The sequence below is a fragment of the Homarus americanus genome, unplaced genomic scaffold (genome assembly GCF_018991925.1).
Source record: "Homarus americanus isolate GMGI-L3 unplaced genomic scaffold, GMGI_Hamer_2.0 scaffold7626, whole genome shotgun sequence".
Classification (NCBI taxonomy): Eukaryota; Metazoa; Arthropoda; class Malacostraca; order Decapoda; family Nephropidae; genus Homarus; species Homarus americanus.
In genome coordinates this window covers 13,350,433-13,362,684 of record NW_024718273.1, presented here as the reverse complement: position 1 = coordinate 13,362,684, position 12,252 = coordinate 13,350,433, and the positions used below count along the sequence as shown (strand labels likewise).

General features: G+C 41.0%; 1 long non-coding RNA gene across 1 annotated transcript in view; it reads right to left on the bottom strand.

Annotated features, from left to right (window-relative positions):
• Positions 1–2,783: 2,783 nt before the first annotated feature.
• Positions 2,784–12,252, bottom strand: part of LOC121859418 — an 83,578-nt gene continuing 74,109 nt past the window's right edge. The window contains exons 2-3 of the long non-coding RNA XR_006087638.1: positions 7,766–7,820; positions 2,784–3,043 (exon numbers count right to left, since the gene is read on the bottom strand). This is a non-coding gene — a long non-coding RNA (uncharacterized LOC121859418). The remainder of the gene's footprint in view (positions 3,044–7,765; positions 7,821–12,252) is intronic.

Genomic DNA, 12,252 nt, shown 5'->3' with positions numbered 1-12,252 from the left:
ATTCTTAATATAATGTTAAGAGTTTTCCTCGTACAGTCTTACATAGTTCACCACTTCGGTCTCGTGGCGCTCCTTACGGGGTACCAGCTATTCTTCGCAGACAAAGTCCATCCACCTTGACTAAAACCTTTCTCTGTCGCTTCCAGACTTCTTTACTTGAAGCAATTTCACAACTGTTTTGATAAAAGATTCGTTCCATAATGAAGATTGGGACGTAACGTCAATTTTATGAGTGCTTTCTTATCCTTTGTTTGAATATGCAAAAAAGAAAATCTAAAATGTTGATAATAAGAAGGAAAATTTCTTTTAGTTCCTGATTAGTTGTCTAACATCATTTTAGTTCACATAACCTTTTAAGCTGAAAGTATTTCCTCATATTCCCAATGGTTCAATAACACAATCATAAGAGTGAGCAAAGTTTTCTGGTTCCACCAAAGCAGGAGTATTCAGTGATGACAGCCTCACCTTCACTATGAGGTTCTCCTCTGTGCGAAATTGATCGAGCGTCACTTAGAGGTAATCCATGACCAAACACGCCATGTCGGGGTAAATCCATAACTTTTGTAATGAGATATGTATGTTGTAAACTGTAGTGATGGATTTTATTGACTAGATGGGTGGAGGGCGGGTGTGCCACTCAGCTACCACTCACAGCCACTTAAGAGGGACGAGGGGTGTGTACTGGCTGGGGGTCAGTGTTACACGGTTGTTTATATCTCACTTTCTGTCTGTTTGCTGTATGTCTCCTTGTCTCTCATCTTGTTTACATGGTTATTCTCCCTTTTTAGATGTATGGTATATCGGTTTACCCGGCCGTATGACCTCCGCTTTCGGTGTGAAATTGCCAGTTGCTTGGTTTAAGATAGGTCTGGTAGACTTACTTCTCTCGTGAGTGTTGTGTTCCCTCATTCCACATTAAAACATCACCTGTCACCATGGACGTTACGAAAATACAAGATATTATCGGAACTTTGTCGATTTTGCTACTGAGAATCTGAAAAATCTGAAAAATCTGAATTGTTAACTCGCACACTTCTTACACGATAACATCCTCGTGTCCCCATCCATCATTACCTCCTCGTCGTATTCATTTACATCTACAAATTACAGCAAAATGGATATTCACTACACGACAGCTTCTCCATCATCCTGAGGCTCTTCCATGAAAATAACGCCAGTACGAGCAATCATCAGTAAGATATTTTTTGGAAGTTACAACCAAACGATCATTTACCACCCCACAATGGCACACTTATCGAAGCTTCGCCAGACGAATGATCGACCGTCTTCTTTCTGCACTGATGATCTTCTGTGGTGTGAGAAGTAAGGTTACTCCTATTAGTTACATGACATCGCGGGAATTATGTTAAGAGGATATGTGGCTGAGTGGCAGCCACCCACACCAGCCCACCCAGGTAGTGACTGAGTGACGGCCACCCACAGCAGCCCACCCAGGTGGTGACTGAGTGACGGCCACCCACACCAGCCCACCCAGGTAATGACCCCAACAGTACACGCCCCACTTTACCTTCCAGACTATTCTGCTTCCGTCATGACACTTGATCTGGTGCGCACACACACACACACACAATAATACACAGAAGTACAACAGCAACAAGAGTCTTTGGCAAGAAATACTTATAAGCAGTAGGGTCATGAGAAGCAGACAGCAGCAGCAGGGGTCATAAGAAGCAGGAGGCAGCAGCAGCAGCAGGGGTCATGAGAAGCGGACAGCAGCAGCAGGGGTCATAAGAAGCAGGCAGCAGCAGTAGGGTCATGAGAAGCAGACAGCAGCAGCAGTTGTCATAAGCAGGCAGCAGCAGCAGGGTCATGAGAAGCAGGCAGTAGCAGTAGGGTACAGCAGCAGCAGGGGAAGCGCAGCAGCACAGACAGCAGCAGGGGTCATAAGAAGCAGCAGCAGTGAGAAGCAGACAGCAGCAGCAGTTGTCATAAGCAGGCAGCAGCAGCAGGGTCATGAGAAGTAGGCAGTAGCAGTAGGGTCATAAGAAGCGGACAGCAGCAGCAGGGGTCATAAGAAGCAGGCGGCAACAGCAGGGGTCATGAGAAGCAGGTAGCAGCAGTAGGGTCATGAGAAGCAGGCAGCAGCAGCAGGGGTCATAAGAAGCAGGTAGCAGCAGCAGGGGTCATAAGAAGCAGACAGCAGCAGCAGGGGTCATGATGGACACACGAGGTGGGCGCGTGAAGGGTGGCCAGGCTGCCCCACACATCCTGTTCTCCACCACCAGGCCGCGAGTGTGGCGATACAGGTGCAGTAATGTTCTCTCCTGCGTGAAGATGAGGGAGTCATCCCGCTACAAGTCTTGGAATAAAACTGATACCGGGTTTTTTCATCAATTTGATATTGCAGAAAATGTATATAATTATGTCATCATCCGAGGTTCCACGCGGAAATTTTTCAATAGAAATATGACCAATGCAGTGATGAAAACCATGTTGCTGTTGAAAGTAGTTTACTACCTTTTACGAATGATTTTCAGTCATTCACCCACAGATGCAAAAAAAAAAATTTAATGTTTTAGACACATAAATTCAACATCTGATATTATGCTAATAAATTATGTAAATATTAAAACTATTAAATTGAAATTTTATTTAATTTTTCTTATTCTACATATTTCCTGGTTTTGTAGCTTTGATTATGTTATTAAGTAAAGTTAGTTGAATAAGACAGATAAAATTACATTAATTTGGATAACCTGAAAATTACACTAGAAACGGTTAGGTTAGGTTTAGTTATGTTAGGTTAAAATAGGTTTGGTTAATTAGTGTAAGTTAGTTTAGGTTCAGGTATACATTACATGAACAAGTCTGAACAATATATTACACTTGTTGCTGTAATGATTCTTCTATTCATTATTTTTATAACTTTATTATTAACCTCTGCTGCGTCTCAACCACTACACTTTAAGGATTGGGAGTTAGGAACCATTGTGGATTTTACTGATCCCTGTGAGGCTCGCTGGGGTTAAGGTGACGACGTGTTGGTGCCTCGCGTACTGAGCCTTAGAGCAGGTGAGACAATCTGAGGGGGGAATTCGGCTTAGTTTTACTGTGCAACAAGTATCTGCCTCTGTGTGAGAGAGAGAGAGAGAGAGAGAGAGAGAGAGAGAGAGAGCACTGCAGTTCAGCTCTCCCTACACTACAATTATCCCAGCACCACAGCTATCCCCACAGCAGACGCGGCCAGGGTGTGTCGTGGTGTTCACCGGGCCGCGGAGAAAAATAGCTTTTACGAGCACCACCACGCCGCCGCCATGCTCTCTCTCTCTCACCGCCTGAGCCACCACCTTCACCAATACCTGCCCCCTGGTACTGTTTCTGCATATCCCTGATCCAGCCTTCCCCTGTACCTGTCTACACCTCGTTCTTTCTACACCTAGGTTGTCTCTGGTTCTTCCTACACCTGACTTACCCATGGGTGTGAGGCTACGTTACTGTAGGAAGCATTGGCGTTTTGTAATAGGGTGTTGTTTGCGTCGCATAGTTTAAAACAAAAAGTTTACCCAAGCTTAGAACGTGAAATACATTACCATAGTGTGGACGGAGCTTAGAACGTGTGTGGAACATAAGTAAATGTGGCGGGAATTAAAATTCTGAAGAAACTCTGTCTACGTAACTGACGAATTTTACCCAGCTTATTTCACCTTAAGATTAACCATCCTAACACTGTTTGGGGATGAGGTTAGGTTAGATTGTTTAATTTTCAGGTAAAATAAACTGGTGGGGGGGAAAGAATCTTCAGGTGATCCGGGAAATATAATTGATTTTAAAGCCCCTTGAGTCATTATAATCACCAGAAAAACAGACAGCAGGAAGGAGTGGTGTGATTAAATGACCGGAAGGCATCGTGACCAAATAGCTCTTGGGGATGAACGCGCTACTGAGGGAAGTTACGGCACTAAAATGAGTTATGTGAGGCGACGTGAGTAAACCAAATGAGCGTCTTCGGATCTTTTGTTGTGGATGGGGAATACCACACTCGAACACATCTATCGCTTATGACAATTATCTAGAATTACTGATAAAGAGAGAGAGTCAGTGTAAATTTAACTTATGTCTTCTTGCATGATGGTGAGATAAAAAAGTTGTAAGAGTAAAGAAAAACTTGGAATCTTGTTTATCATAATTTAAAATTTTCACCTTGAGGATTCGGGTCAGGTCAACATCAGTAATATTGTAGCCTCATGTTTACCTTGTTGATGCTGTGAATGTATTATTACGCTTCATCAACTAACTTCCTATGTCGATAGCTAACACATATACGAGTCTCTGCTTGTCTGCTCAGGTCTCTATTAACTGTTTCTCGAAGTTTGGCTCTCCAGTCATCAAACCTGGCAAGTGGAGTGACTGAAGCTGTTTACCGAACCAGTTGAATTATAGATACGAATTACACAACTTAATACATTGCAGATGATACTTGTAGCTTGTAGAACAGACACCTGATGTGTTCAATGTTCAAAGGCATATAGTATAATTAGAAAGTGAATATATATAGCTAATATACTGTACACTCGCTCCAAAAAATATCTTTACGAATTTTTTGTTAGACAATATGACACTACGGACGAATGATTTTGACAACACTACCGAGCGAGACAACCGGAGTCACGGTGTTCCTCTCTCCCATCCATGAACCCTTGAGACTCCTGAACATATGATGCCGAGACATTACACAGTGTGCCATTTATAGATCCAACAATGTGTGATGTCTCGGATTCACAGGTTCACAGGTTTATGGGTGGAACTGAGGACTGACGGAACTATACATGGAACACAGAAAGTGCTCTGTCATAAACATCTATAACTCTACCAACCAAACTATCCTTAACCAGAGAAGGGTGTTCAGTCACTCAAAAAACTATCTGTACTTGGAGAGTCAATGAATTTCAGAATGAACACTGCGACTCCTGTTGTCTCAGTGGGGTTGTCAAAATCCTTCATCTGTTGTGTCATATTTTTTAATTAAATTTTGTATAGATAGTTTTATGAGTGACTGTACAGTACAGTACTTCTCAATCTTAAACTACTAATGACTAGTAGCTTTAACTGGACCCAAGAAATTAAATATAGTAATTCATTATAACATCCATAATAACGGAGACTTAAAAGATTACCTAGTTTTATTAACACCTGCAAAAGTGATTTAGACAATATAAAATATTTCAATAGATGATTTAAAGGTTAGAAGTGTTGTATTTCCTCTGAAGGATGAAAGGATCACCTGAAGAATCTCCACTCCATCTTATTTAACCTAAAGATTAACCACCCTAACACTGTTTGAGGCTACGACGTTAGGTTAGATTTGGTTAGGTTACCGTTAGATTTGTTTAGCATTAAGTTAGGTTAGGTTGATTAAGTGCGCGTTAGGTTAGCGATAGCATGGTTAATCTTTAAGTGAATGAAGCTGGGGTGGAGATTCTTAGGTTAGGTTAGTTTAGGTAAAACTAAGCTGGGACGGAGGTTCTTTCAAGTGATCCGAAAAATAGCTTAAAATTTGTGAAAACGTTATTAATATGCTCAGAGTGTTTTCCAACATGTTATAGTATTGTTGAAAGACCTGTGATCTGGCCGGCAACCAGAGTGAGGGTAAATTAAACGTGGGAGCCTTTAAAGAGTTGTAACTGGGTTTTAACGCTTTTATGTTGAGCCATTAGTGAGTGAGGTGATCACTGATACCTTTTGTTTTGTTGTGTTTAGCTTTCATTCTAGCTTAAATAGTCAACAGATATAATCTTTATCTCTTTTATTTATTATTTATTCACGACTAATGTATTTACTAATCTAGAATACGTGTTTGAAAGAGTTCGTGTTTAAATTGTGTTTCCAATATGCAGGAATCTAAAGTCTGACGTCACCAATCGTATTTCTCATTTGGAATATTACAGTTTTTGTCAACTTTCGAATTATTTAATACATATAATCCAGTTAATTTTCCTCTATTAGGTAATTTATGATAACGATTATTATTTGGGTTTACCTGGACGCAGCCGAGCAAAGTCGACAGGTAAGTAGCGTAATGCTCAATATTTACATGTTTGTATGTCGGTAATTACTTGTGATTAGCGAAACGACCATTAACTGTGGTTTTGATTGGGATAAAAATCGGTACTAGTCTGAAAATATTGATAACTGTAGATATATCTTCGACGTCATGTGAAAACTTATTATTAATTTGAAGAATTCTGTAAAAAAATGCTCATGCTGTTACAATATTAAAATTAGGAGAGGAGGCGGCTGGCGGCCAAAAGCTGTTAATTTAAATTGATTCACATGTAATTGGAGTAAATGTTTGTTATAATAAAAATTCAGTTTGTGTGCAAAAATCTTGCAACAAATGGATAAATAATTTTTTTAAATTTAATTCGGGCAGGATGAAGACATCGGCGACCACCATAAGTCTTATCTCATTATATTTAAGATTTTGTTAGATGGTATAATTACTACCCTAGTTATGCGCTTGTAGACTTTCAAAGTTGAATAGCAGTAATAACATTATAACAACAACAACTCCGTGTAGTATAATGAGTGTATGAAGAGAATTTAAAAAACACTTAAATTTAATTTGTTTCCAAGAATTTGCAATGTTACAAATTTACATTCCAGGCAATGTGAATAACTGTGACGGAAAATTAATATTAAAAAAAACTCTTTTGTACGTGTAAGAAAAAGTTAACTGAACGTTTTAAAACTTATATAAAATTCTTGCAGATATTACAATAAATTTTGAAAACTTCTAATTGTGTTTCAAGAGTTAAATCAAGATTATCCTTAATGTAAATCTGGCAAAAATGTAAAAGGAAAATCATAACAGTTTACAAATAACATAAAACCTTCAAAATTGTGCGGATTTGAGTTGAGTTTACAACATTATCGACCTATATAATTGTGATAAACACTGCTGTCACTCACCCCCTCAACCCATACTAGAAAACTTGAGAAAAAGAAAAAAAATCCGCTAAAATATTACAAAATCAGAGGAATACACAGAACCTAAAATTTTTTTACCTTTTTTTTAACATACATCAATGGTCAAGAGAGTAAAGTAAGTTCCTTTGACAGTCATTATAAAGTTTGACAGACATTCATTCCTCTATCAATAAACTCGTCGGTGTAACATCGTCTTGGCCTTAACTACCCCCGACGTCTCACTTCAGTAAATAAATGATTGAGCCTCACTTGTTATTTCCCGATTTAACACTAACTATTTCATGCAAGATTAATGGTTTTACGTGGACTGATCATCATTGTGTTACGGGTTATATTATAGGTTTGATCGAGTGAAATTGGTTCCCTATTTGTTACTCTGTCTAGAACGTAACACCTTTTCCTCTATTTGTTTAAGTAATCGTAGTTTCGCGTGGTGGCTGACATCATGACACCACGAGGCTACACGAGTTTAATGGAGTCAGTTTTCATTTTTCATAATCAGTCTGTTGCTGCATCTACTGAATGTATCTCATCTACTGAAAGTGATAAAATATAACTGCAGTATATTGTTGTTTAATCTGCAGGTAGAGTATACGTTTTGATATGAATGCGTCTAATGCTTCATTAATAACCGAGGATTTGTGTGACTGGCATTTAAATTACTCTTGTGTGTAATAAAAGGCAACAGTGGTTATCTTATCGGAAACCCACAAAAACTGCTCTTGTAAACGAAGCATTAGTTTGAGGAATATAATATTGGGTACACTTGCCATATGTACAGTACAGTACATTACAAGAGATGAATAAAGAGACTTACTCAGTTCACACGTGTTGAAATGGTCTCCGTCCTGACTGGTGCAGATGTAAGTTTACTGAAAAGAAGAAAAAACCCAAGTAGTAGAATTGATGGTGTTATTTATACACAACAAAAATACAGTATTCGTTTAAAAAAAATGGAGCCAAGTGGAACACCATACAAGAAAGGTTCGGGGATCAGACATTCTTAAAGCATTGTAGTTATTTCAAGGATGAGATGGGCCTACTTATTGGTGCTGTAGTTGTGATGGTACAATGTTTTTTTGTTTTTTTGTTTTTAAGGTCTGAGTATACATTCCAGTTGTGTATAGTTGTTATGTTTAATATGTCGTTGGTGAATCACTATGGGGTACAGTATATTGAATCCCACGCCAGAAGTGAGGGTGGGAGGCCGGGGGGGAGGAAACGTGTGTGTGTGTGTGTGTGAGAGAGAGGGGGTACGAGAAAGACAGATAGAGAAAGAGACAAAAGCAAAGAGTAATTTGACAGGTAGGCGGACAGACAGACAAACATAATGACAGTATTACACATTTCCTCCGCCAGGTCCTCAACATCAAGAGCTCGTGCATTTAAAGTGTGTTAAGCCATAATGACTCATTTATAATATAATCCGTCACTGACAACTTATAATTCTTGTCATATGTAATGTAAACAGAGGCGGCTCGCAACCTTCAGACTGTTTACACTAGAATGACCTACCGTGTCGTCACCCCTCCCCCCCTCCCGTTTGAAAAAGGTGTACATGTAGCTTTAGTTTTTGGTGATTGCCACGGATCAGCTAGTTTATTGTGCACCCACGTCCATCACGTAGACGGTAATGGAAAAAGGAGAATTATAAAAAAAGCTTAGGGCTTAAGACATGAGTGATACATGGGTACAAAACGCTCATTCTGATAACAAGTTATTTGCAGCTAATATAGAATGCAGCGGCCAAGTGGACACAGACCTCGCCTCCTGTTCTAAGAGTCACTGGTTCGATCCCGGGGCACTCCCAGTCCACCCAGATGTAAACTTTGCAAATTGGGGAAGTGAAGGCGGTGAACGAATAATGCCAGCGACGCTGATTCCTTGTGTACCGAAGGGTTAGTATACAGTGTGCTGTATCCACACTGACCCTAACTGGCAGTCAAAACCTATGAAACCTACTTACATACTATACAAAATATGTAAAAATGGGTTTTAGTTAAGACATCACTGACAATGCAGGAGGTAGACGACTATCCCTGAACTCTTCACAATCTGGACATAGCAGTGACCAAGTCTTGCCCACACACTAAACGTTTAATTTGTTTTATATCGCTGTACATACTGAACTGTCACGAGTATTTACACCAAACTCGTATCTTTACATCATTCCTCAGTGTGCGGATAACTAACACAGCCTGGCCTCTGACACAAGCAAACCACACTCAGGTTTAAAGGATAAGAGGGATGAGTGGTCATAAGGGAGTCAATTACAGTCAATGTACCAGAAACAACAACACACGTGATAGTTGTAAGGAAGACAAAAAAATACTCCCAAGGTAACAAAATGAATGTCCAGTTGTTTATTACGACATCTGTCCCATTACAAGAGTTAAACTGAGAATCTGAAGAAATAACGCCAATAGATCTAAGTGTGTGGGAGGAGGTGACTTTAGCCATCACGTTGGTGGATCAGGGTTGGCATTATCTTTTAAGCAAGGACGGAGCTCAGGTTGGAGGTTACACATCTACGTACACATTTTCCCTCGTCCAACAAGCAGCAGGCGGGGGTGCGGGGGCTTGGGTGGGGGTGGGGATGCAGATCGAGGGGGCACCATTCGTCACCGCCCCGCCACGACCCACCTTTGTCCTCCTCAATAGAAGGTGAAGGTGTTTTTTGTTCCATCTGCTAAAAATAATTTCTAATCCCAGGATGACCATCTTTACTGCATGTTGCATTGACGAATAAAGCCGATTATTTTCTGTTGCGATGGTTAATAAAAGCTACACTTCTTTTTATGTTGAAATAACGAATAAAAGACGTCCTCTTAGCTTCTCTGTTGACTACAGTAAGTGTGGAACGATGTAATTATTTACTCTTTGTATTCACCTAGCCCATTTCTTTGTTCCAAGATAGAAGTTCTCTGCTGGTAACTCTAGTGGTTATTTATTTATTGAAGTATGAATATGAAACTAACTGTTTGAGGGTATTAAACACGCAATGCTAATAAATAATAATATAGGACGTCGGGCGTTTATTATTATTATTATTATTATTATTATTATTATTATTATTATTATTATTATTATTGAAGTGCAGCAAGCAGCAGTCGAGTGGATTCAGGGCTCGCCTCCAGTCCTAAGGGTCACTGGCTCGCTCCCGCGGCACCCTCAGTCCACCAAGTTGTGAGTAGGTACCTAATTTTATACTTGGGAAAGTGAAAACGGACAAGTGTAGTGCCAGCCATAATGCCTTCTTGTATACCCACTTTCATATTGGACCATAATATATATAGTCACTCAAAAACACTATCTATACAAAATTGCATTGAAAAAATATGACACAACGGACAAGGATCTTGGCAACCCTACCGAGACAACAGGAGTCGCAGTGTTCATTCTGAAATTCATCAATCACCCCGAGTAAGGATAGTTTTTCGTGATTTTGAACTGGTCTGTGAATAGAGATGGTCACACAGATGTACATGATACAGTAGAGTACAAAGTATAAATGAACAGCACCAACTAACACATCCTAACATGAAGTAAATAAAGTTTTGTTAAATTCAGAAGACGAAGGATGACTTGATTAAAATATATTGAGTCTTGCAATACACGAGATAATTCACACACATACACACACACACAACACCAACCTGGTCTCATGGTTCACTGATTTCTTGAGTGAACATCGTCAGACACTCGCACCAAAAAGTATCGGTGCAGGGTGAGATCGACGACTTCCGAAACGATACGTATACACTGTGATATGTCGGGAAGGTTGGTAAGTGTATCCATTCCTCATAACCCCCCCCCCCACTCCACTAGGTGTTGCCATATGGCTGACAATCTGTGTTTCTTTCCTCTTTTCGGATTGTTGCTTTGTGTCGACTGAATGATGAGCGAGGGTTCGGTCTCGGTGAACGTGGATATAAAACAGAGGCAATATGAAGCAGTAGAGATCTACACATTCCAGACGACATGGAAACCTCAGAGGGAACACGAGGAGCTATTATTGCCCTTCATAACGAAGGGTTCGGCGTCACAGATATTAGCTGGCGGGTTGGTGTCCACAGGAACACCGCTGCACGATGGATTCGGCGATACCTCGAAACTGGTGCTACAGACGACAGGTCTTGGAGCGGCCGTCCAGGCTGCACCACCCCTCAGGACGACCAGGTTGAGTGGTTTATTTGGTAGCATAAATTAATGTGGCAATATTCACAAGTATCACAAATAATTTTATTAACAGGGAGCTCCTCATATTTCATACTGTCTATTTATCACTTCCCGACCTTATTTATAACGGTTTGTTTCATTTGACCAGGCCATAGTAGCTGCTCAGCAGGATTACAGGGCTGCCAACATACGGCTGGAACAACTCGCCTTTCCCAATACCTATCGTCACTGGTCTCAAATTGTTCACACAACAGTATGCACCGATACTTTTTGTTGTGAGTGTACCAGGTTTCTGTCTCCACATTCTAACACCTCACCTGCAGTGTTCCCCAGGGGACCAAGATGGGACCACTGTGCTTCCTAATCCTGATCAACGATGCTCTATCGGACACTCCTTACAGGTGGAAGTACGTGGTTGACTGCACTGTGGGGGTTACAGTGGACAACACCTCACTGGACTACTCATCGCTACAAGGCACCCTGGACAGGCTACAGGCATGGACTACGGAGAACAAGGTCACCATCAACCACACCAAAACCGTAGTCATGCACATCAATACCGCCACCACTCCAGTGCAAGCCCCAGCAGTTACATTGGGTGCCCACCCTCTCCAGCTGGTTCAGTCTGCCAAACTCCTGGGTGTAACTATAGACAACAAACTTCACTGGAAGGCCCATGTAAACAACACAATCAAGGCACCCTCTTACCGACTCTACATGCTACGACGACTCAGGTCACTTGGGACACCCATGCCAGAGCTGAGGACTATCAACAATGCCTTTATTCTCCCCAAACTAACGTATGCGTCACCAGCTTGGTCATCTTCTCTCAACTCTACCCAACAACGTCAGCTAGAGAAGGTACAGAAAAGGGCCTGCAGAATCATGCTCGGCGCAGACTACTCTGCCTATAACAACGCTCTCTCCACCCTGGAAATGCCATCCCTCAGTGACCTCCACCACTACGCACTAGCAGGGTTTGGCAGTGGACTACTGCACCATCCTCGTCATCGCCACCTCCTGCCACCGGCAGTCCCCCGCCCACCTCGCGCAGTCCTCCACTACAACAAAATTCAGCCCATAAAAGCCCGCACTGATAGATATAAGAATAGCACCATCCCATCT